The sequence below is a fragment of the Excalfactoria chinensis genome, chromosome 2 (genome assembly GCF_039878825.1).
Source record: "Excalfactoria chinensis isolate bCotChi1 chromosome 2, bCotChi1.hap2, whole genome shotgun sequence".
NCBI lineage: Eukaryota > Metazoa > Chordata > Aves > Galliformes > Phasianidae > Excalfactoria > Excalfactoria chinensis.
The window spans coordinates 64,211,234-64,235,004 of NC_092826.1; positions in this window are offsets into that span (position 1 = coordinate 64,211,234).

Sequence of the window (23,771 nt, forward strand, 5' to 3'; positions counted from 1 at the left end):
TGGAGAGGAGAGGAGAGAAGAGGAGAGAAGAGAAAAGAAAAGAAAAGAAAAGAAAAGAAAAGAAAAAGAAAAGAAAAAGAAAAGAAAAGAAAAGGAAAAGAAAAGAAAAGAAAGAAAAGAAAAGAAAAGAAAGAAAAGAAAAGAAAAGAAAAGAAAAGAAAAGAAGTAACTTTTGGTATTGATCATCCTTATTTGACTTAAATCCTTCCACTGCTTGTCTGAATTGAAGCATCAAAAGCAAACAAACAAACAAAACCAAAAACCTGAACATGCAGAACAGAATTTTTTTTAGTTTTAACTAAATAGATAGATTGTCTTCTCAGCTAATGCTTAAGACAAAACTAAGGAATATGATGGGTTTTAAACTAAGACGAGGAGATTTAGGTTAGGTATTAGGAGGTAGTTTTTCGCTCAGAGGGTGGTGATGCAGTGGAACATGTTGCCCAAGAAGGTTGTGGATGCCTCATTCCTGGAGGCATTCAAGGCCATGGACCACATATGATATATTTAATATAGTTAATAAAGTTGATATGTATAAGTAACACAACTTTTTTTTTTTTTTTTTTTTTACATTTTCTATTAAAACATTTTTAAACTGGTGGGATATTAGACCTTGTTTTTGTGAAACTGACATATCAGTCTGGTTCAATGGAAGTGACTGCAATTCTTACTGAGTTCTCAAGGTGTTTGTCAGTAATTTTTGGTGAAATATTACTCTTCCTATGCTTCATCCTTCAAAATATTTATTCACAAATCTACATAATGGGAAAAAGGGGGAAAAAAAAAGCAAGCAAAAAACAAACAAATAACAACAACAAAAAGCAGTGACATAAAAAAAGGTGTGGTTGTGAATTAAGGGATGTTATTCTCCAGTAAGAGTTTATAAAAGTCTAAAAATAAATATGACCACTCTTTTCCTGTGAGTTGAATATTTGCTTGCAAGTCTGTTTTTGTTGTTGTTGTTGTTTGTTTGTTTGTTGTTGTTGTTGTTTTTCTGTGCCAAGATGTAGACATAGCAGATGCTGTGTCTATTTTATCCTTCTAAGAATTATATTTGAAAATTCCTATGTTGCATATCACATTTAATTTCACAGAATCACAGAATGGTAGAGGTTGGAAGGAACTCCTGTAGATCATATAGTCCAACTTGCTCCTAAAGCAGGTACTCTACAGTGGATTGAAAAAGAAAGGCAGGTCTTGAATATCCCTGGAGAAGACTCCACAGCCTCTCTGAGCAGCCTATTCCAGTGCTCTGTCACCCTGTAAGCAAGTTTTTCCTCATGTTCATGCAGAACTTTCCATATTTCAGCTTGTGTTCACTGTCCCTTGTTCTGTAACTGGATTTGTGCATAGGTATTATTTGCCAAACAAAAGGTTTCTGGTATTGCAGCCTTGCATGAAGTTTTGCCCTTGTGGTTAAATATTAGCTCTGGTACTTCAGATTTAGTTTCCTGTAAGGGAATTCAACTCCATGAAGTAGAATTGCTGAGACCTGAATCAGTGTGAGACAATTGGATATGATTGGGACTCGTATCAAAAGAGTCAGAATGCTGATACAGATACATGGATTGATCCTCCTGGGAAGGAAGCAAAGAATATGTTAATTGAAGAGGATACTGTTAGAGTTCCGCCAGATTCTGGAGAGGTACATACTGATTACAGCACAAATTCTGGAAATGCAGTTATGCTACATATAGTCTCAGTATACTTTTCAAAAAAGGTTGGCATATTTTTCTGTCAATAAAATTGAATCAGCAGTCAGGGAACTGAGCAAACATTCAGTTTAATGCATTTTCACTATCAGCAGATTGTTTGGCTTGAGAAATCCAGTAAGAATTTTACTCACAGATTTCAGAAAAAAGAAATAAAATAAAAAAATCTCCCAGCGAGTACATTGCAAATTGCACAAGTACTGAGAATGGCATTTTGCAGCATTATGGGAAAAATACTGAAAATTCCTAGTCCATTCTGAAAATTAATCACATACCGTTGATTATATGAATCAGAAATTCTCTGCAATTTGAAGATCTGATGAGAACAGAAACAGAAATTTCAAATGTATATATCTGTTTTGGGGCAAATATATCACATCTCAAATCTAATTAATGTCCAGTGAATAGAATAGTTGTCACCTGGAACACGTCTTCGAATTAAAAGTTGTCAGAATAGCTAAAGAATAATCAGTTTCACACACACGCAAATAGAACAAACTTTTTTTTTTTTTTTCCTTAAATTTTAAACTGTGAAATTTTTGGTCTTCTTCAAATGAATTAAAAAAACCAACCAACCAAAAAAAAACAATGAACAAAAATCAGCCACTTCCAGGTCACAATGAGTATCAAACTAATATTTTGCTCAATAATTGGAACCCAGGTGAAACTTTTTTGCTCACTTCTGAACACAACTTGCACTGAGCCCAGTTTTGGAGCTGGCTAAGCAGTTTAGTGTGCTTTGATCTAGAGAAGAGCCTGCAGTAATCATTTGATGACATCCACATAAAACTGCTTTTAAAGCTGAATTAGTTCTAGGCTTGATTGAAACCTCTAATTTCCATTTCTCAGGCAATAATTTTAGTGTGAAATGTATGCCTATAAAGCAGAGCTTTTTGTAAATGCTAGACAACTTGGAATCTGCAAATTGACTCAGAAAAGTTGTTGGCATGTTGTGGGAAGATTTCACTCTTTGTTTTCATAACACCTTCATTATGTGATTACTGAAAATTTCTTGAGGTGTTAACAATATAAAAATAATTTAAAAATCATCTTAGAAGTGAGGTAATTCTATTGATTTTTAAAATTTTTTAGTCCAATAAGATCATAGTTGCCATTTTCTTTTCTTTATGTTCTTTTCAATTTTCCACCAGTTTAAATCCTTGACATCTTCACAGTTTTTGAGCAGTTCAAAAATTATTTGTGAAAGTATAGTTACAGCTATTCCAGAATTTCTGCCCGTGTCTAGTTGTTACAATAATTTCCTTTCCTCCATTTAGATAATTGCTGCCATCACTGACAAGAACAAATAGGTGCTTTTTAAAATGGTCTGTAGCTCTCTTAGTGCATCTGAGAAAATAATGAATGATCAAGAACATTTCTTATCAATGGAACATGAGTATTCTAGTAAGTCCTTCATCTGGAAAAAAATTACTTTAGCTCTAGATCTTCCACCCCAAAATTTCCAGGCCCATTTCTCATTTTAGGAAATATTTCTGTTTAATTGTATAGATAACACTATATTTGTTTCAGACTGAGGGACTACTGCTACTCCAGATGGCCTTGTACTGTAGAGTCTGCTATATCACACTTCAGGTCTCACCAGAGGCGGGTCTTGGCATCATGCTGCCTATATGTTTACTTTCTTTTCAATTTGGTATCTTTTTCATCATCTTTTCACATTTTTTTGAATCATATACTCAGTGCATTGTTAGTTAAACATGTTCCATGAGGAAATGCATAGGGCTCTAAACAAGTGAGCTTCAGACTGCTCATTTTACTACCTATCCCTGAAAGTGAAAAAGGTGTGCACATTGACCACTCAGTGCAAGGGTTAGATTAAGAAAAATGAAGTTGGTGTATGCAAGGCCAACAATTTTCTGTTCATTGCAGCTTTACCAGTATGTCTACACTGTGTGGAGTTGCAGTGGGTCCTTCTGATTTTGCTCTGTATGTTAGTGTAGGTAAGATTGGCCAGTCATGGGCAAAAGAAGTAGGAGACTGCAAAAAGTCCACCTTATGTCTCACAGATTTGCTTACATATCACTGCCTAGTTAGTTAAGAGTAGCAGTGACTGCAGTCTTCTTTACAGTGTTGAGGTCCCTGAAGAGTGAGATGTGGTAACTGGTATCTACTAGATGACACTGGTCACTAAACCTATCATTTGCAGTTATTTCATGGTGTTGCCATCACTTAGTGATTTTTTGTGATGCAGTCCACTGCTGTGTCTGATGCACAGACTCAGCTGTGAATGATCCAAATTGTTTATTACAAGTTCTCACATCACTTATATACCTTCACAAGTTTTCTTTTCCTAGCTTTCCCATTTGCCCGTACATGTCAACAGAACATTCCACAAACACTTCATGTGTTCATGCAGACACTTATCCAATCAGAGCTGTGAGCTGTTCTTTCTTCTAGAGGTGTCCTTGGTTCTCATGCTGCTTATCTTGCTCTGCAGCTGCTGCTTCATACAGTCCTACTTGTATTCCCACAATCCAAAATTAGATATGTGGCACTGTCAATGAAGTTAAAGATATTTGAACTAGGGTTTCCCCATCACTTTATTCTGAAAGAAGTTTAGCTTGCACCCAATGAAACTAGACATGCAGATCAAACCAAGGTAGATATTTTGAGATGGGTATTTCTGTAAAACATTATTAAAAGTCTCACTCATATTATCATTACAATTTTAATTTCCTGTAAGAAAAATGAAAACACAACTCAAGAATAGAAACAACTCAAAAAATAGAGTGTATTCTTTTTAGTTTCAATACAAATTGTTGATGTAAAGTTTAATTTATTAGAGTCTATAGTATCAACTTGTTCTTTAGATAACTGGTGCTGATGTCTGAGTGCACTCATAAATCAAAAATGGATAACATTATGAAGAAGGAAAGAGAAATACTCAGTGGAATTGCTGACTAGTACACATACACAGACAAACACACTGGATTTCCTAACAATATACTTCAAATCAAAAATGGCATGAGCATCATTTGCCTTTCTCAGACTAACAGAGAAATGATGAATAGTGATTGACAGCAAAGATTTTTATGAATGTTTATTTTTTCAATCTGCTGTGTGATCAGAAGCATCCACTGATTTGTTTGTTTCTTAAATAAAGTACTCGACCACTTGCTTCAGTCTATTCAGAGTTGCCTAGAGGAACAGAAGGTAAAGTAAGGCATGTGAACTGTGTGTTCCTTCCTTTTCCAGGGATAAAGGAATCCTCTGTTTATTACATAATGATACTGCCTAATGTAGAAAAGTGTCTTAATTTTAGCTTTCCACTCTGAAACCATCTGTGCACTTCTGAATCAGAAAACAAAACCATGCTTCCTGGTTCCTGTCATAGTCCTAATTTTAAAAAGGCTTACATGTCAATCAGTAATGATCTTATCTGTAGGAGGTCTTTGCAGGTGGTTTCATTGGCCTCCATTTTTTTTTTTTTATTATTATTTTTTTTTTCTCAGGCAGAATTCTTACAACAAACAAGGTACTTTCATGCAAGAGTGCACTTTTTCAGGAAATAAGAAGTTGCCATATGTGAGTGACACTTATCTGATGTGATGTGGGCTCCTCACTTCAAGAAGGACATCAAGGCCCTGGAGTGTGTTCAAAGAAGGGCAACAAAGCTGGTGAGGGATCTGGAGCACAGGCCTTATGAGAAGCAGATGAAGGAGCTGGGATTGTTCAGTCTGGAGAAGAGGAGGCTCAGGGGAGACCTTATTGCTCTCTATAACTACCTGAAGGGAGGTTGTAGTGAGCTGGGAGTTGGCCTCTTCTCTGGTGTGACTGGTGATAGATCAGAGGGAATGGCTTCAAGCTGTGCCAGGGGAGATTTCCTGGTTCTAGAATCCTTCATGTTGAAAGTCCTGTGTGAAAAACAAGGTCTAACTACCTTTCAGAACACACTAGTTGTCTCACATTTAAAGACCACAAATTATTATTTAGACTTCCTTTTGCATGTAAGATTAGTTAAACTTTTCTTTTTATAATCTGTGTATAGTTCTCAGCAGTCACTGTTCTTCACAGTGTGTGAAAACATGCACACATATATATAATACATTCAGATCAGATAGCTAGCCTGTGTGTACTCTGGTGAAATCATGGCCTCTGCATCTTGTGAAGTATTCTGCCTTTAATCATTTACGATTTCAGTGAGTGATGTGGAGGACTGATGAGAGTGTTTCTGTGATTATGTGGGTTGCACTCTTGAGAAGTGTGATAGCAAAACCAATAAAACATTAATAAATGTTATCAGCATAAATAAGCAACTCTCCCATGTCACCAAACTTTTTGTTTGTTTGTTTGAAATAAATAATTCATAAACAAAAACCTCTAGAGAGAAAGATGTAGAGCTTCATTATAAATAGTTTTTTATTTTATTTTATTTTATTTTACCCAGATGAATCAAGCTCTTTGTTTCTGAATTCCTTTACTGCATGCAGTCTGCTAATTCAGTATTGAATAGTGTCACCCAGGAGTGACCATAGGTCCACAAAGAAGTTTTCAAGAGAAGTTGTTCTCAGAAACTTCTGTTCACCAAGATTTCAACCTCTGGAAGGTATTACTTTCTCCATCCGTGCTGAGGCTGTGAAATGCAGCAGGCAAATAGACCACTCTGGACTGCAAGCACCATCCTGTAGGACCACAGTTTCATATGGGTCTGCTATAAATAGATGTGAGCACAAATTTTTCTGAAGTGGAGCTGCAACATCCAGACATCTCTGCCAAGAGCTAATACTTCTCCCACTGTCATCATCAGCTCATCATTTTCCGGGCACCTGAGTATGCCATGAGGACTGTTAAAATTATTCTCTGCAGCTTTGTTTAGTGCAGCTATGCTGAATCTACCAATCAGTAGCTAATCAATTTGGGGCGCAGAAATCTACTGGCAAGCTAGCAACTGAAACCTCTGAGTCTGTCAGTAATTCCTTCCTTTTTCAAACAGCATCACAGAAGTACACTGAGTCACACAAACATTTTCCACTCCCCACCTATCTGTAGCTATTTTCAGGTTTTCTACTCCTACCCCGTGGATTTTCATTCTATTTACTAAAAGTGATCCTGCTCTGTTGTCCTGCAAAGCCTCATGGACCACTGAGGGAGGTTTACTGACTCCACCAATTACTGATTGACCATGTGACTCATTTAATATGGGAACTGGGAGCTTGAAAATGTGAAGGAAGCTAACCATCCCATTTCCCACAGGAATCAGGCTTGTTAACAGGTTTGAGTTTCCACATGAGTCTAGAAAAAATGCTGTATATCCTGTTTTGTCTGGACACCTCAGGAAATTTCAATCTTTTGCCTTTTCACCCTGTAAAGAAGTTAATATTCTACTCTGACTGAAGTTACAAAGAAGTACTTCAGCTGCAAATCATCATCCCTCCACTATCTTCTAGCAGCCACAGCACCCAAGATGCCATAAACTCCTGTCACACTTCCCTCTTAGAGACTCATAGGTTTTACTAGAAAATTCAACCATTTGCCAAATGTCTCTTCTAGCTGTTTAATAATATTCCTGAGATCCTTTCTCTCAGTATGACTAGTGCTGTAGCTCCACATTTCATTAGCAAGCACTTTTCACTTTTTCCCTGTGCATTTTTCTTCACAGCATTCAGCATATTTAGCTGACCTATTGCCACACTGTCTACACATGCATTTATAGCCTGCTGTTCCCCTAGCAAGTTAACTATTTGAACTGTCCATGCATGGCTTACAGTCTCTCACTATCATAAGTTAGCAGCACAGGGGCAGTGATTAGATTTCTCATGCCTTTTATCCAGCACTGCTTGAGGCTGGCTTCCTTCTTCTGATCTCAGAAGAGAGATAAGAACAACAAAGAAGAAGTATCCTGCCCTTCTGTTACAAATCTGTTACCTGGTGTCCTGCTTCCTATTTACAGCAGAGGATTTGTGTGGTTTTAGGATCACCTTACCACTTTGAGCTGTTACCTTTGGAAAACTTGCTGATGTGGAATTAGTCCTCTGTCCCCATCAAGACTCAGGTTCAATCATGATAACATTTTTGATGACAGAACAAAGGATATATTCCTCACATCCCTCACATAAATTCTCCCTCTGTCATCATGACTTAACACTCCACATTTGTCTAATAGCTTCACCAAATGAAGAAGAAAGACATAGAAGTTAGCTTCAGATGCTACCAAAGTGGATGGCTGTCTTTTGAAACAGTGAAAGAACAGTACCTGCAAGGTGAAAGTTTTTCAGCTACCAGAGCTCCTGCAATGTATATTATTCGTACTAGTGTAATTGTTCCTTTCATCCTTTACTTTTGCGAAGGGAAACAAGGGATTGGTTTGCCCTAATGTGGTGCTTTCTGATTTTTCTGGCTGCTACTGATCAGCATACAGGAGAATACTGTATTGAGATACCAACTTAGCAGTAATCATCCTGTTCTAGAGAGCATACAGGCCACAACAAAATTTTATGACTTGTGTCTTCAGAAGTAAATGGAAACCACTAAGCTGCTATTGATAAGAAGACTTTGATATGATATTAAGCTAGGAAACATGCCCTGAAGCTAGGATGGTGTCATTGTCTTTCCAGATAGACTCATTATGATAAGGCTTGTCATGAGTTACCCGCGTGTACATAGAGCAAAAATAAATTACATGATCATTTTCAACTCATTTCTTGTCTCCCTTGTCTCTCTATTTCATGGTCATCATGGTCCCATAGAATAGCAATTGTTGTAACAGTGTTGTAAAGACCTGACAATAGAACTCAGAGCGGTTCAAAGACTGGGATGAACTATGCTGCTGAAAATCTTTATGAGTTCGCATTTAAAACTGTGAGAAAAACTGTGAAGTGCCTGGGCGCTCAGCAATGTTGCCTGCTCTTCACACATGCAAATTCCTTCCAGCCTGCTCTGTTAGCAGAAAGGAATACCAGTAGTTAGTCTTTCTATTCCATTTGGGAGCTGTTGATTGTTGCCAACTAGCAGAATTATCTCAAGAAGACTGTTAGATCCCATGACACCAGTGTAGGTATATCAAACTGCTGGGAGCCAAACCTTTGTTTCAGATTGCTTTAAGCCCATTTTCTCAACAAAAGGGATATAGTTATGGAAATAAGACAGTGTATTTTGAAGTTGAAAGGGCTTTCAAAATCGAAAAATCTTTTAACAATGAGAAAGTTCCCAAGACACTTTAGGGAAATAATAGATCTCCATCATAAGAAACAAGAACCACAATATCTTATTTTGATAGTCATGATGCTTTAGCATGAGTAGATTTTTAGGATCAGAAGAGAATGGTGTGGAGCGGAGGAGGTAAAGATATGTTAAGAAGACATGTAAAGTGTTTTTTTGTTTGCTTGTTTGTTTTTTTCTAAATTGTTTATATTTCTCTTGAAAGTGTTCTGACAGATGGGAAATAGTGTATCATTAGCTATCAATTTAGTTTCTATGCCTTCTGCAAGGAAAATAGAAAACTCCAAGAATGTTTAATAGCCACAGTTTCTCACTGTATTACTCAAAACTTTTGCCTATTATTGGAAACAAAGTCTCTGGAAATACTATTTTAACTAGACTTCAGTAAGTGCTGCTGTTCAACTTAGGTATTATGTGATTATTCATTGCAATTGAGTTTTCAGCTGAGTTAAATAAAGTGCACTTAAATGTTCCCTCTTCCCTTGTCATTAACTACTCTATGGCAGCCTTTAGCGAGGTCCTATAGATCAATTTTTTCTCAAACTGTGGTTTGTAAAAGAACTCAAAGAAGATTGCCAACTGTTAGACAGCAACAGTCAGCAGCAGTCAGCAGCAGTTCAGTTCCCTATGTCTGTAGTAGAGCTTTTATCCCTGAGGGAAAAATGAGGAGGAAAAAAAAAAAAAAAAAAAAAAAAAAAAAAAAAAAAAAAAAAAAAAGTACTGCCTACATATATTTATTATACCAAGGAAGCTGATACTTACCTTTAGCTGTTGGCAGCTTCTCATTTCCTTCAGGATAAACAGTGTATAATAACAGACTCTCCCTCTCTTGACATGGAAGAACTCATCAGGCTTCTGCAACATAGTCACATCAGCACAGGACACACGTGATTACAATGAGCACAGGTAAATTATTCCTGTGATCCATGTCTCAGGTTATCTTTGACTCATGTATCAATAGAAGGGAGAGGGAGAAGTTAAAGGCTAGTGATAGGGGCATGACACTGCTGTGATTACTTTGCAAATATGGAGTTGTAACAACACAAACAAACAAACAAAAAATTAATAGGTGATGTGGGAACTGCTCTTTAATATGAGTATACAACCACCTAGATGCCACACTGAGACCACACTTACTCTGCCTGAAGCAGACGCAATGCCTTGTAGTTTTATACCAACATGCTTGCTGTTGATCCTGTCAGCAAGATATTGAGCTGCTACTTTGTTACACCTATGTCGGTCTAGAGTTTATGCATCTACAGAAAAGAAAGCAGACTGAAGCCTTTGGTTCCGCTGCCTAGGTAAGTGAGGGAACTTCTTTGTGATCCAGAACCAGATATAGGATAGCTGTGAGAAAAAGCATCTGCTGCAAGTCTTACAAACCAAATGAAGATCACTTCAATCATCAAATACAGGTTCATTCACAAATGATCAGGTTCAGGTCCACCTGAGGAACCTGAAAATACACAAATCCATGAGACTTGACGAGATGCATCTGAGAGACCTGAGAGAACTGGGAAACATAACTGCCAAGCAACTCAAAATCATATTTGATAGTCATGACAGTCAGGCAGCTTCCCTAGTGACTGTTAAAAAAAGAAGTAACACCACATTTTTAAAAGTATTATAAGGAGTAATCCAGGAACTATCAACAGGTCGGCATCATCTTGGTGCCTAATGTGATCATAAAACTGTTCATCTTAGAAGCTATGTTGAAGCATATAGGTAAAAAGATGATTAGAGAAATGCAATGTGGCTTCCAAAGGAAAAACACATCTGACTAATTTATTGGCCTTCTGGAGTAACTCGTGAGTGAACAAGGGAAAAGCAATCCACCTGGACTTCTCTGAGACCACTGATATGGTATCCTATAACATTATTGCATGTGGATATATTCTTTAATCATTTGTCAATGAGTACTTTGACATCTTTGGAAGGGCAAGTGGTGCTTTCACTTAGAGATTAGTCCCCCAGATCCTCCTCCCTTCTTTAAACCTCACTCACCTGTCATATTATCCTACAGTGCTAAGCAGACATGAAAATAGTATAAGAGATGTGTTTTCAGCTTTTAAGTTTTGGATCAGAATACAGTCATAGCACAGTAAAACAAAATTTTAGAATTGCAGTTTGCAATGGTCAAGATGAGACACAAGGTGAAACTAGGAGAGGCATCAAGAAGAAAAAGTATACAGTGTAGCCTGTAAGATAAATATCTGCTGAGATTACTAGAAAAAGGTGGAAGGAGGTGGTCTTTAATCACTGTTACTGAAAGAAGCTACCTGTGGGTTGAACACAGCATGTCCCCATTAGAAAGAAAGCACAGTGAGAGTAGGACACCTGCTTTACTGCAGTCTGGAACCAGATCATTTGTACCCTGCCAAGTCCAAGACCTGAAACAGTATGGGGCAGCTGGGGACAGCAGTGAGATTTGAATCAAGCTAGTTCCAGACAAAGTTGTTAGGTTAGACATAGCGTACTAACAGAGTAGCTAAAAACAATAAATCATGAGCACTGGCATAGTCCACCAGGGCTGAGCTGTGCACTCAGCCATTCTTTAAGCCCAGTGTGCCTGTTTGATGGCATGCAATTGCTTAACCTTTGATGCCCATTAGTCATTGCACTCGGATGCTGTAGGTGGTAGCTGAGCCAGGGGGAGAAGGCACTAGCAGCACCATCATATGGCTTTATTAGAATTAAACCCACGGGAAGCGAGAACCAGCACTATGGATTTATGAATGTTAGCTTCACCCTATCCAGGGATTTGATGAATGCCATAATTATCTCCACACAGCATGATTCTTCCAGGATTCTCCCTCCTGCAGCTCAATAGTTTTCACAGTATTTCAAGGTTTTTCAGCTTATTGCTGGAATTTAAAGGGTTTTTTGTTTGTTTGTTTGTGTGTTTTTGTTTGTTTGTTTGTTTGTTTCCTTTTTTTAAAGATGAGGGCAAAAAATTAAAATGCTTGCTTAATAAAGAAACTCCAAAAGAGGCTCTCTGTATATGTTCCATAATATTTCTATCTGTTCAGCTACAAATGTCTAAGATGGATTATTTGAAATATCCATATTATTTTTTAATCTCCTTCAAAAATCAAGTATGTTTTCCCTCTAAGGCATTTCACCAACTTCTGTGTAGTCCCTGGAATTCTAGCTCAAAGATCTGACCAGGCTCTTTCACAACAGTATTGGAACTGTGAACCAAAAAGGCTTACTTAGTAGACAGGGGAAACATCCTGTCTTGGATTTTTATTTTTATTTATTTATTTATTTATTTTTCTTCACATTGACATGCATGGTATTTCTTGTAATTTCCAGCTTCTGCATATACTTTATTGCTTTACAAGCTTTTTTATCTAAAATTTTTGTTGTCCTTTTGGGGTTAGGGCACAGCAAATTTTAAAAGAAAAACCTAGTCCTTTAAAAGAAAGGAAAAGAATATGCTAGTTATGATTATAGGAGTTAAGAAAATACCTTAGTTGCATTTTTAAGGAGGGAAGATTATTATGGATCTATTTAGTTTTGGAAACATTGCTGCAGTGACAACTGAAGTAATTTTTAGTTAATGTAGAATAAAATAATGCCATAGTCCAGAGATAAAATTTTCCTCTCATGTAGATGATGTATTGAAAACAGCTAAAGCAAGCATGAAAGTCTGGAAAATAAATAAAAAAATAAATTAGTTTTCCATTTGTTAATAGTGTCCACTCAGATTTTTTTTCTACTTTGAGATATAATGTCAATATACCTCTCCAATTAAAAAAGATTAATTTTTTTTATTTTATTTATTTATTTTTTTTTTTCCCAGTGAAAAGGTGCAGAACTAAAACTCATAGCTGCAGATCTTTTGTTCCAAGATTTGATTCATCAGAGTACAACTCTGGCATTTAGAGTTACTAATCATTTCAGGATTATTAGCCACTGATCATCACTAATCACTGATGCTTATTTTGATTGTGTTTTCAGAAACGCAAATTTTAAAGTGTTTGGCTATGATAAATATTGACTCCATTCTTGATTCTACCCTCTGACAGTGTTCTGATTAGAGGAACACAGAAAAGTACAAAGGTCACTTAAGAAGCAGAAAGGGGAATAACTGCAATAGAGTTACTGTCAGAATGACTGATTAAGATCTTACACCCTTGATTTCTTCTGAAATTGATGGTTCTTGGGTTTCTGAATGGTCAAAGACATTTGGTCTCTGTCATTTCTCTTTCAGCTATGTCTTTCCTGAGATAAAGGACTTTTCCTGTTCTTAGAGGCACTCAGAACACCCTCAAATCCAATCTTGTGTTTGGATTTAGCTCCTCAAGTGTGCCCTATAAATCATAACTGAATTAGGCCAGGGGTTGTTCTTTGTTATTGTCACATAATGGTGACTAGTAAGACAAGTCATGCAGCATTAAATATGAAATGTCTTCTTACTTGCTAAAAGCAAGAATAACTTGTTTTGAGTTTACAGTATGTTTTTTGGAATATCCATCACATTTATGAATACCTTGGATATTAATCTTCCTCTTCTGCAAAAGTTTTGTAATGATTTAATAAGCATTCAATACTTGTTTGGTACATTAGATGTATATAGTCCCAGGCATGATGTATCTGCATATAGACTGCTGCAGTCTCTTCACCATTGCAAGGAAAATATATGAAATATCATACATCCATACAGTTTAAAGGAAATCTCAACTATAATTAAAAGTCTTATTGAATTGAACAAAATTACCAGTGTTCATCTCATTATGCAATGCTTCTGGCACACACACATACACACAAAAAACAACAACAACAACAGCAACAAACAACAACAACAACAACAAAACACCACAGAAGCAGAATTCAAACTTGTTTTCTTTTTGGTATTATTGTTTTGTGGAGCTTGAAACAATGCCTATAATTTATTTAGGTAGCAACAATTTCCGCTGTCAATCCTTGAGAAAACCTGGTACTAAGGAAGTTCTTACGTTCATCTAAATTCTAGCTATTATGGCATATTGAATTTTAAAATGCACAGAACTGTGAAACTGAAGACATTGGTATTTTTTCCCAGTATTATCTTCAATTGTATTTTTATTTATACCAAAAGAGAATGGGCAATTTTCTGGCTGCTAGAAATGCTTCTCAGAATGCCATATTGTATAGTAACAAACAGCAAGTGGAAATCATACTTATGTAATGCTTTATTCTTTACACATAACACCAAGAATTATGACAGATAATAGGCACTGATAAAATAGATTAATACAGTGTATTCTCTAAATAGGCGATGTTGAATTTTTAAGCTAGTTAACTGTCTCTTCAAGAGAGTGAAAGGGTTTAAAATTCAATGACAGAAGTTCTGTGTATAGGTCCTTTGTCAGAGGACCATTCTGATGGAGACCAGTGAGTTTTAGTGAGCAGCAGACTCTTCCTTTCACTCAGTTTCTGGGCTCAGTGCTGTTCTGCTTCACATCAGCTTCCCAGAACAACTGAGATATTACTGCTGTGCTCTGCATCCAGCTCACTTCTTTCTGGAGCTTTTTCTCATGCAGAAGAGCTATACACCAACACTTGACACTGGGATCCAGTTGGACCAGAGGTACTCCCCATGAACAAGTATTTCAGTTGTCTTTCTGCCTTCCTACTTTGCAGGTGAATCAAGTGCATTTCAGTGCAAGTAAGTTCAGAGATCCTGTGTCAGACTTTAAGCCTGCAGATCTGTTTTATTTTATGGGAATCTTTTATCAAATTACATACCAGTACAAACACTGACAACTAAAATATTCTGTCTAGACATTAGAAAAGTCAAAGATAAAATGTCTTCCCTATTTCTCAAGATTACTGCTCTCCCTCAAGTACATGCCAGTTTTTTGACTGGGATTTCAGACCTTAAGATGTTATGTAAGTCTTCACTGCCCTCACAGACCTTAAAGATGGTATCTACCAGATGACCCAGGAAAATAAAGAACAGTTCATATTTAGCTTTGTTCGGTGTCATAAGGACTAGGGATGAAAAAGCATGCTTCCTTTAATGGTACATATCGCAATTCCCATTTTTATGAAACAGATATCTTTAGATAGCCACGATCTAAAAAAAGTAATTGCAGTTATTTTGAACTCAGACAGTTGCAACAAAGTAGATTTACTCGATTTAACTCAACAAATAACTAAGCTCAAATCATTACAAGTTCAAGAAAGATGAACACTAATGGACTTAACATAATTTGAGAAGAAAGTATAGGCTCTTGAACACCTGCAGTTACACACACTGCAGAAAGTTTCCTCACTAAGTGCATATTCAAAAACATGCAAGTGTCTTTGTGCTGTGTTGATGACACTAGGTTTCAAGGACCAACCACTCCATGAAAAAAACATTTTTGATAGACAAACTTTTTTCATCTCAAAATGTGTAGCCTTGAATTAGAGTGGCTGAAGAATAGATGGGTCATCCTATTTTTATGACTAACATACACTCAGAGCTGCACAAGCATGGGGAACCTCATTAAAAGTTCTTTGAAGCTGACATACCTGACTGTGTTTCATCATCATCTCTAAAACTGAGGCAGTCTAAGCAACTTATGATTACGCATACATCTGAACAAGTAGTTTTTAAACTATCTTCAGCATCAAATGATGTAGTGACTGTTCTCACCCTAGAAGAATTTAGACACCATCATCAAGATCTGCCAAGTCATCTTCAAATATATTGTGATTCCAGTCTCCTGGAGAAATGTAGTAAGGTTATTTGAGGGATTTCTGTGATGTTATATCCCATATTCAATGCTTTCTGCTTGCTCATCAATTTATGTGCTTTTACCTTCAAGCATGGCATTAATATTAGGGCTTTTTTTTATTTACACAACAAATTTTCATACAATTAAACTTTCTTTTTTTTCAGTCTCAGATGTCTGTACATTGTATTGTACAAATTATTCAAGTAAATATGAGAAATTACACAAAGTATTTACGGGAACAGTCATTTTTCTCTTATCCGAGTACATATTAATTATACTAATTTGCAGGATGATTCTGAATATTTGTTGTTGTTGGTTTTTTTTGTTTGTTTGTTTGTTTTGTTTTGTTTTGTTTTCAGTTGTCACTTAGATATGCTACTATTCAGAATATGAAAAAGGCTCTGCATTATTTGGGTTCTCAGTTTACAACCCTAGGGTTACCATCGGTTTTCTGTGAAATACGTCAATATTGCCACAGAAGACTCCGGGGTCTCAGAGATTGCTTAAATAACTATCACTCATTTGTGAGGTAATGACACTTACATAAATAATAAATCAGAATGTTTAGAATGGTGCATCTCCATGGGAAGAATATCATCATTATGTGCAATAAAAAATTGGGGATTATTTTACTACCAAAGCACCATAGGTAACTACTGCTCAGAATATTAACAGTAGTGATTCAGAAAAGATTCCATTTGAAATTTAGTAAAGGGAATGTTAAAATGTCAGGAGAAAACAAATGCAGACTGTTTAAAAACAGCCCAATTCTTTCTAATAGTTGCAGCAAGTTCCTTGCTAGGATAGGATATGTCAAAAGCTATAAGTTTTTTGTTGTTGTTGTTGTTGTTTTTCTTTCAATTCAGTATTTGTCATAAATACTCTCAGAAGATTAACTCAAGATACAGAAAATAATAATAATAATAAACCTCAGTACATTGTACTTCTCTCCCACAGTACAAGTTTTCTCTTTCCTTAGGTCTCTTAGCTGAAGTGTCTCCTCAGTGATAAGAATTTCAGAATGGTGAAAGGTCTTTGGAGAACTACTTATTTATACAGTAGATTTGAGCATTAGGAGGAGTTGAAAAGAAACATGATTCTAGCCAAGATCACTGATAGTAGGTAATTTCTAATTGTCTTTACTTTCAGCCTCTATAGTCCTATAAATGTTATTAATGACACTTTCTACATTGATTATATTACCGTAAGCATAACAAGTTTGCTAAGTCCACCTTTTTACCTCAGCCATTGTTTTCTATTGTCAATTGATTTTACATGTGTGTAAGGAATTTAGGTTCACTTGCACTTAAGGCTCTGCAAATACAAACAACTGTCTGTGCTCTCAGTCTTAGGAAGGCATAAAGAGAAGGAGAAATTTTCAAGGAATCTAAACATAATGTGCTGAAACAACTTAGTCAAACATGTTTGTAAAGTATCATAGTATCATAGTATCATAGTATTGTGCGAGTTGGAAGGGACCTTAGAGATCATCGAGTCCAACTCCCGGGATTCGAGCCCTCTGTGTAGCAGAGCGGCACTTCTACCCCCTGCTCCACAGGGGGGGATTCGAACCCGGGCCCCCTGGTGTTGCAAACGGGAATTCTACCGCTGCGCCACCGGAGGCACACATCATTTTATCATTTTATTTAACTTTGTTGAAATTAGTACATGTTATGTTTACTTCCTTCTTGCTTCTCTCTTTTATTTTTTCCCCTGTTTTCTTTCTTTCCTTTCCTTTCTTTTCATTTTTTTTTTTTTCAGATGAAAAAGATGAAAAAGTTAAGGAAAAAAAATAATCTGACAGTGTGATTTGAGCTATTCATTTTTATTATCTCCAAGAGTCTGTGTGATGAGAACAAAATCAGTCAAAAGAAGCAGCCCCTTCAGGAATAAATGATATCAAAGACCAGGCTATAACTCTGAAATCTTTAGCTATGACTTGCTGATGTAAAACCAAAATAACTGAAATATTTTGCTGTAAAAGCTTGTATGTGCACCACCTCTCGCTCAACATGGACTTACAGGTGGCCTGGCTGTGTAGGGGCCATTCACAAGCAGGACTGAGCAATGCGAATCTGAAAATTGGTCCTGCTGTGGCCTCACTGGGGCAGAGGCTGATGGTCCTGGAGTTGGTGAAGTGTTGGGCAGAAGAGAGGTTCCCTAAGGAATGGGGAAGAGAAATAGAGGAGCCTGTATTGCCTACAGAGCCTATAAAATATCTCCTATTACATTTCAGGCAGCTTGGTTTTGAGCCTTATAATGGAGAGTTTGTTCTTGATCTTTTGCATAGAAAAAAGTAGAACAAGGATCATGTTATGTTCCAGTTTTAATACGGAAGTCTAACCTAGAGGTTTTTCTACTTTACGTGGGATCTTTGCTTTACTCTTTACTGAATATTAAGTGGCCATTTCAGAGCCCTGGGTGAAACTTTCAGATAATTGAAATTCCTTCATATACTAGGAAACAGTGCTTTCAATTTCTACATGTAAAGTGTATTACCAGCCCCAATTATTCAGCTTTAATGTATCTGATCCCCTAAAGAACAAAGAAGAATCTTAACAAAATTAAAGTATCTTTTTTTTTTTTTTTTTTTTTTTTTTTTTTTAATAATGTGGTTATATTTGCCTTTCTGCTTTTCAATCTTTCGTGTAAATTGATTCAAATTTGAAAAGAAAATTCTCTAAGGCTAGGGTGAGAGTGGTCTGGGTATTAGTTTTATTTTAAATAAACCAAAATCTTTGGGGATACTATCTATTCAATTGCACTATCTACTGACTCATCAGACCTGGGGAGGCCATTTCTGTTTTCATTATGAAGCCAACATCTTAATGTAGGCAGAAAGTTCTTAATGTAGACAGAAGGTTTTTTTTCTTGTTCATATATCAATAGTTCACAGAAAAAAAAAATTGTTAGATATTGTACAACTAGAAAAAGGAACAATTACTGTACTAAAAATCTTTAGTTTTCTTATTTTCTTTTTCCAGTGGCTCAGAAGTGAAAACATTCCTTAATAGCTTCGATTTCTGTTCTTCCTTTAAGATAAGTGGCTATACCAACTTTGACCTTAGCAGAATGTTGCTGATTTACACTGTCTCATAAACAGGCTTATTATTGTGCAAGTCTTGTAGCTATATCCATGTGTTGTTTTCTTTAGGGATGCTCCTTTTTCTATTTGTCTAACTGTTCTTGGAACACTACAAAGGACTGAATCTCCACTGACACCCTAAAAAGAAGATAGCAAACTTTGGCTATCAAATTGGTTCCACACACCTCTATTATCCTGAATAGTTTAAATCATTGCTAATTAATGAACCTATTACAGGAACTTTATTCCTGATACAGTTGACACTCCATACAGAATCGGAGAATCACCAAGTTTGGAAAAAGACCTACAAGATCATCCAATCCAACCATCCACCATCACCAATAGTTCTCACTAAACCATGTTCCTAAATACAAAGTCCAAACATTCCTTGAACACCTCCAGGGTGACTTCACCACCTCTCTGGGAACGCCATTCCACTGCCTGACCACTCTTTCAGAGAAGTAGTATTTCCTAACATTCAGCCTAAATCTCCCCTGGTGCAGTTTGAAGCCATTCCCTCTGATCCTATCATCAGTTGCATGAGAGAAGAGGCTGACCCCCAGCTCACTACAACCTCCCTTCAGGTAGTTTTAGAGAGCAAAATGTCTCCTCTGAGCCTCCTCTTCTCCAGACTGAACAATCCCAGCTCCTTCAGCTGCTCCTCATAAGACCTGTGCTTCAGATCCCTCACCAGCTTTGTTGCCCTTCTTTGTACACACTTCAGGGCCTCAGTGTCCATCTTGAAGTGAGGCACCCAAAACTGGACACAGTACTTGAGGTACAGCCTCACCAGCGTTGAGTACAGGGGGACAATCACTTCCATGTTTCCTGCTGGCAACACTGTTTCTGATGCAAGCCAGGATGCCATTGGCCTTCTTGGCCATCTGGTCACACTGCTGGCATCGATCAACATCGATCAACAGCTGAGCATCGATCAATACCCCCTGTCCATTTTCTCTACACATTCTTCCAGACACTCTGCCCCAAGCCTGTAGTGCTGCCTAGGGTTGTTGTGGCCAAAGTGCAGGATGCAGCATTTGGTTTTGTTGAACCTCATCCCACTGGCTTCAGCCCAGTCATCCAGACTGTCCAGATCCCTCTGTAGGGCCTTGCTACCCTCAGGCAGATTGATAGTTCCAGACAACTTGGTGCCAACTGCATCTTACTGGTGGTGTACTCAATGCCCTCACCCAGGTCATCAATAAAGATATTGAAGAGGACAGGCCCCAGTATTTACCCCTGGGGAACACCACTCGTGACCGGTCGCCAGTTGAGTTTAGCTCTATTCACAACCACTCTCTGGGTCTGGCCCTCTAGCTAGTTCCTTACCCAGTCAAGGGTGCACCTGTGCAAGCCATGGGCTGCCAGCTTCTGCAGGAGGATACTGTGGGAGACAGTGTCAAAATCTGGTCAAGGTCAAGGTAGACTACATCAACAGCCTTTCCCTTGTCCACCAGACAGGACACTAGATCATAGAAGGAGATCAAGGTTGATCATACAGGACCTGCCTTTTGTGAACCTGTTCTGGCTAGGCCTGATCCCCTGGTAAAAGAGTTTCTTGTTCCTTCTTACCGCAGCTGCCAGGATGAGTTCAAGCTGGGATTTTGCCTTTCTGATTTTCTCTCTACACATCTTAACAACTTCTCTTTCTGAGTTGCCTGTCCATTCTTCCACAGGAGGTAGATTTTCTTTTTCTCCCAGAGCCTCAAGAATAGCTCCCTATTCATCCATGCAGGTCTACTTCTCCACCATCTCATTTTGCAGCTCAGAGGGACCACCTGCTCCTGTGCCTGTAAGACTTCCTTCTGTGACCAGCTATCTTGGACCCCTTTACTCTCTAAGACTGAATGCCAGGGGAGTCCCTCTACTAGTCTTCTGAACAATTCAAAGTCCGCCCTCTGGAAGTCCAATGTAGCAGTTTTTCTGCTTCCCCTCCTGGCTCCCCCAAGAATTGAGGACTCTACCATTTTATGGTCACTCTGTCCAAAACAGCCCCCGACCTCCACATCTCCTGCCAGACCTTCTCTGTTTGTGAAAATCAGGTCTAGCAGGGCAGCTCCTCTTGTAGGCCCTTTCACGAGCTGCATCAGAAATTTATCTTCCATACACTCCAGAAACTTCCTAGACTACTTCTTCTGCACTGTATTCCCAGCATGTGTTGGGGAAGTTGAAATCCCCCAGCTGCTGGCTAGCTTCCACCAACTGCTTGTAGAACACCTCATCACTCTTCCATTAATTTGTCAAGCTTAGATATATTCTACTTGATTCATAGTTTTGTACTGAAAAAACAAAACAAAACAAACAAACAAACAAACAAAAACAAACAAACAAAAAAACAGAATTGATATATTAAAAATATATTTAACAGCAAGCATTTTGATTACATTCCAAATTTTATGTCAAGAAAGGAATTTACATAAATGTTCATGAAAATCTGGAAGTTACCATCACTCAGTTAGTGTTTAATCTCAAAAACTAAATAGATTAATTTAGAGCAGTCTCGGTTCTCAAAAAATATTTAGAGATATTATTCATAAATATAGTTAGAAAAGATTAATTATTTTAATGGAATGACTGGAAAAGCTTGTTTTCAGTAGGAATGGGAATGTAAAATAATGCAAATGGGTACTTTTCCAGCTCCGAGCTGAAAATTGTCATGAACAAGGTTAAAAAATCTAAACAACAGAATAAAAAGCATATAATTTGTTGCTGCTAAGTGTTATATAAAAAATGAAATCTCTTTTACCTTTTGTAGTATACATATAAATTTTATAGAAGATATGAGAGCATATTTGCAGCAAATTGAAAATACTTATCTAGTTGTACGATGTCTTCGACATTATTTGATGTCTTCAACAACTTTTCTGAAGACTTAAGATTCCTCATATTTGTGAGTTGCCTTAACCCGAGTATGTATTGAATAAAATTCTAGGTTGAATGTTGCTTTTAGTTTTAAATAATACATACTCCTTTGCATTAAATTGATTCTGCCTTATGTCTTTGACAGTGACAAAAAAAGAGTAGCACTGGCATTAGAATACCAGAAAACATCTTTATTTTTCACTTTGAATAATTAATCAATGAACAATCAATGAGCAGTTTCGTTTTGTTTTGTTTTTCTTATTTCTAACACCCACTGATAAGCATCAGATTAGGGTGTTGCCCTCCAATTGCTTTTAATTACAACAGAAGAAAGCAATAAATAATATAAATAATAAAGAAATATAAAGCAATAAATAAATATAAATAATAAATTACTTCAAAGTATTATTTTTTTGTAGTTGTAAACATTATTGCTCTTCTGACTGATGAATAAGATATTTTTTTTTTCTGATACTTCAATAATTATTTAAAACATGAGGGTTATCTCTGTCCCACTGAAATCAATTCTTTTCTTCAAAACTAAGTTTGGAAAGATATGTAGGAGAGAAATTGTCTTAAATCAAGATATGTAGAAGATAGCATATTAATATATTTGGGATTATTTGGGAAAGACAAATTAGGAAAAAGAAAGAAATATGATGGATCCTAAGGTTGTTCTTCATGTCATTTTGCTTGTCTGTCTTCTGCACAGCCACTTTTTGATGTTGGTCTTCAGATCGCATACTTTTCTTTAGCCTGAGACAGTCATTCACCATGCAAAGTGGATCACCAATAATTGATTTCCTCTCTTTTTTTTGTCCTTTGTGTAAATCATACTAGTAATACAAAACATGCACTAGTTTTTCATTAAAGAAATATATTTTTAATTCAGTTCACTCATTTGAATATTGTTTTGTTTTAACAGTAGTTATTTTCTTTTATTATTATTATTATTATTTAAAAATTGCATATAAAACAGATTTCACGTAGTTTCCAGTAACTCCTTTAGAAACATTGTACTTGAAAATAAGTTATTGGATAGTGCATGTGTGCATGTGCATAGAGGCAGTGGTCTCTTGAGATAGAAGCAAAAGAGTCTAGAGTGAACATCTGCCACAGAAGCCACAATACTTCTGCACTTCAATTTACACTGGTGGCTAGAAAGAAAAATGAATAGGAAATGAGGATGGAATCTACTTCTTATCTACAACAAAGATTTTGAGAAAATAACAAATAATAAATGTGCTTTCATAGGAAAGTGTAAGCTTACGTACTCACTCTCTCCAATGCTGGTCTTTTAGAAAAAAAAATAAAAATAAAAATTTGGGCTGTATTCTGAATTCTGTATGATTTTGAAACATCCCAGCAATATGGAAATTTAAAATACTAACATTGAGAAACTTCTACTGGAGCTATTAATATTCCAGTACTTTATATGCTGGTGAGAACACTTTTGGTAATTTGGGTAGCCATCAGTCTTTCAGGCAGAAAATAGACTTTTATTAGTGAATAGAAATGACGCGCAGTTATTGTGTAGCCAAACATGGTACACATATTTTATTTTTGTGTCTAAATCAAAGTCTATAAATACTGTGAACTGCATCACCTGTGTGTGTATCTTTCACCACACACTCCCGTGACTGCCTGGATAATATAACTAAAAATCTTAAATTAAAGGTAGCATCATTTTCTCACTTATTTAGAAATAAAATATGTGAAGTTCTTCAACACACAGTTACTAGGTCTGGCAAACCAAGAAAGTGAATCCATGCTTCAGAGACTTTAAGTATCTAGCAAACACAATTTGTAATTATTCTTTTGAGGAAGATGCTATACAAATTTTGGTTTTTTTTCACAACTACATGAGTTGCTCCAAAATTAATGCCTCCTACTGATTTCCATGGAAACTTCAATAGATAAAAAGAGCACAATACCATTTTTTCATAGAGCAAATTCTCAGCTATAAAACACTATTTTTCAGCATAGACATCACATTTGGCTATGCTTTTTCACCAGCGATAAACAAGAGACTGTATAGCACACTCAGAAAAATCACCGGTGGAAGTGGTATACATGTTACATCTTAAAATCACAGCTAAATGCAAAAGGTCAAATTATTAGTCATCTGAAGTTGATGTTATTTGAAAGAAAATTTAAATGAGACTAAAATTTCACTTAATAAATCCCTGAGGAGTAATCACATGATTAAATGGATATTATGAT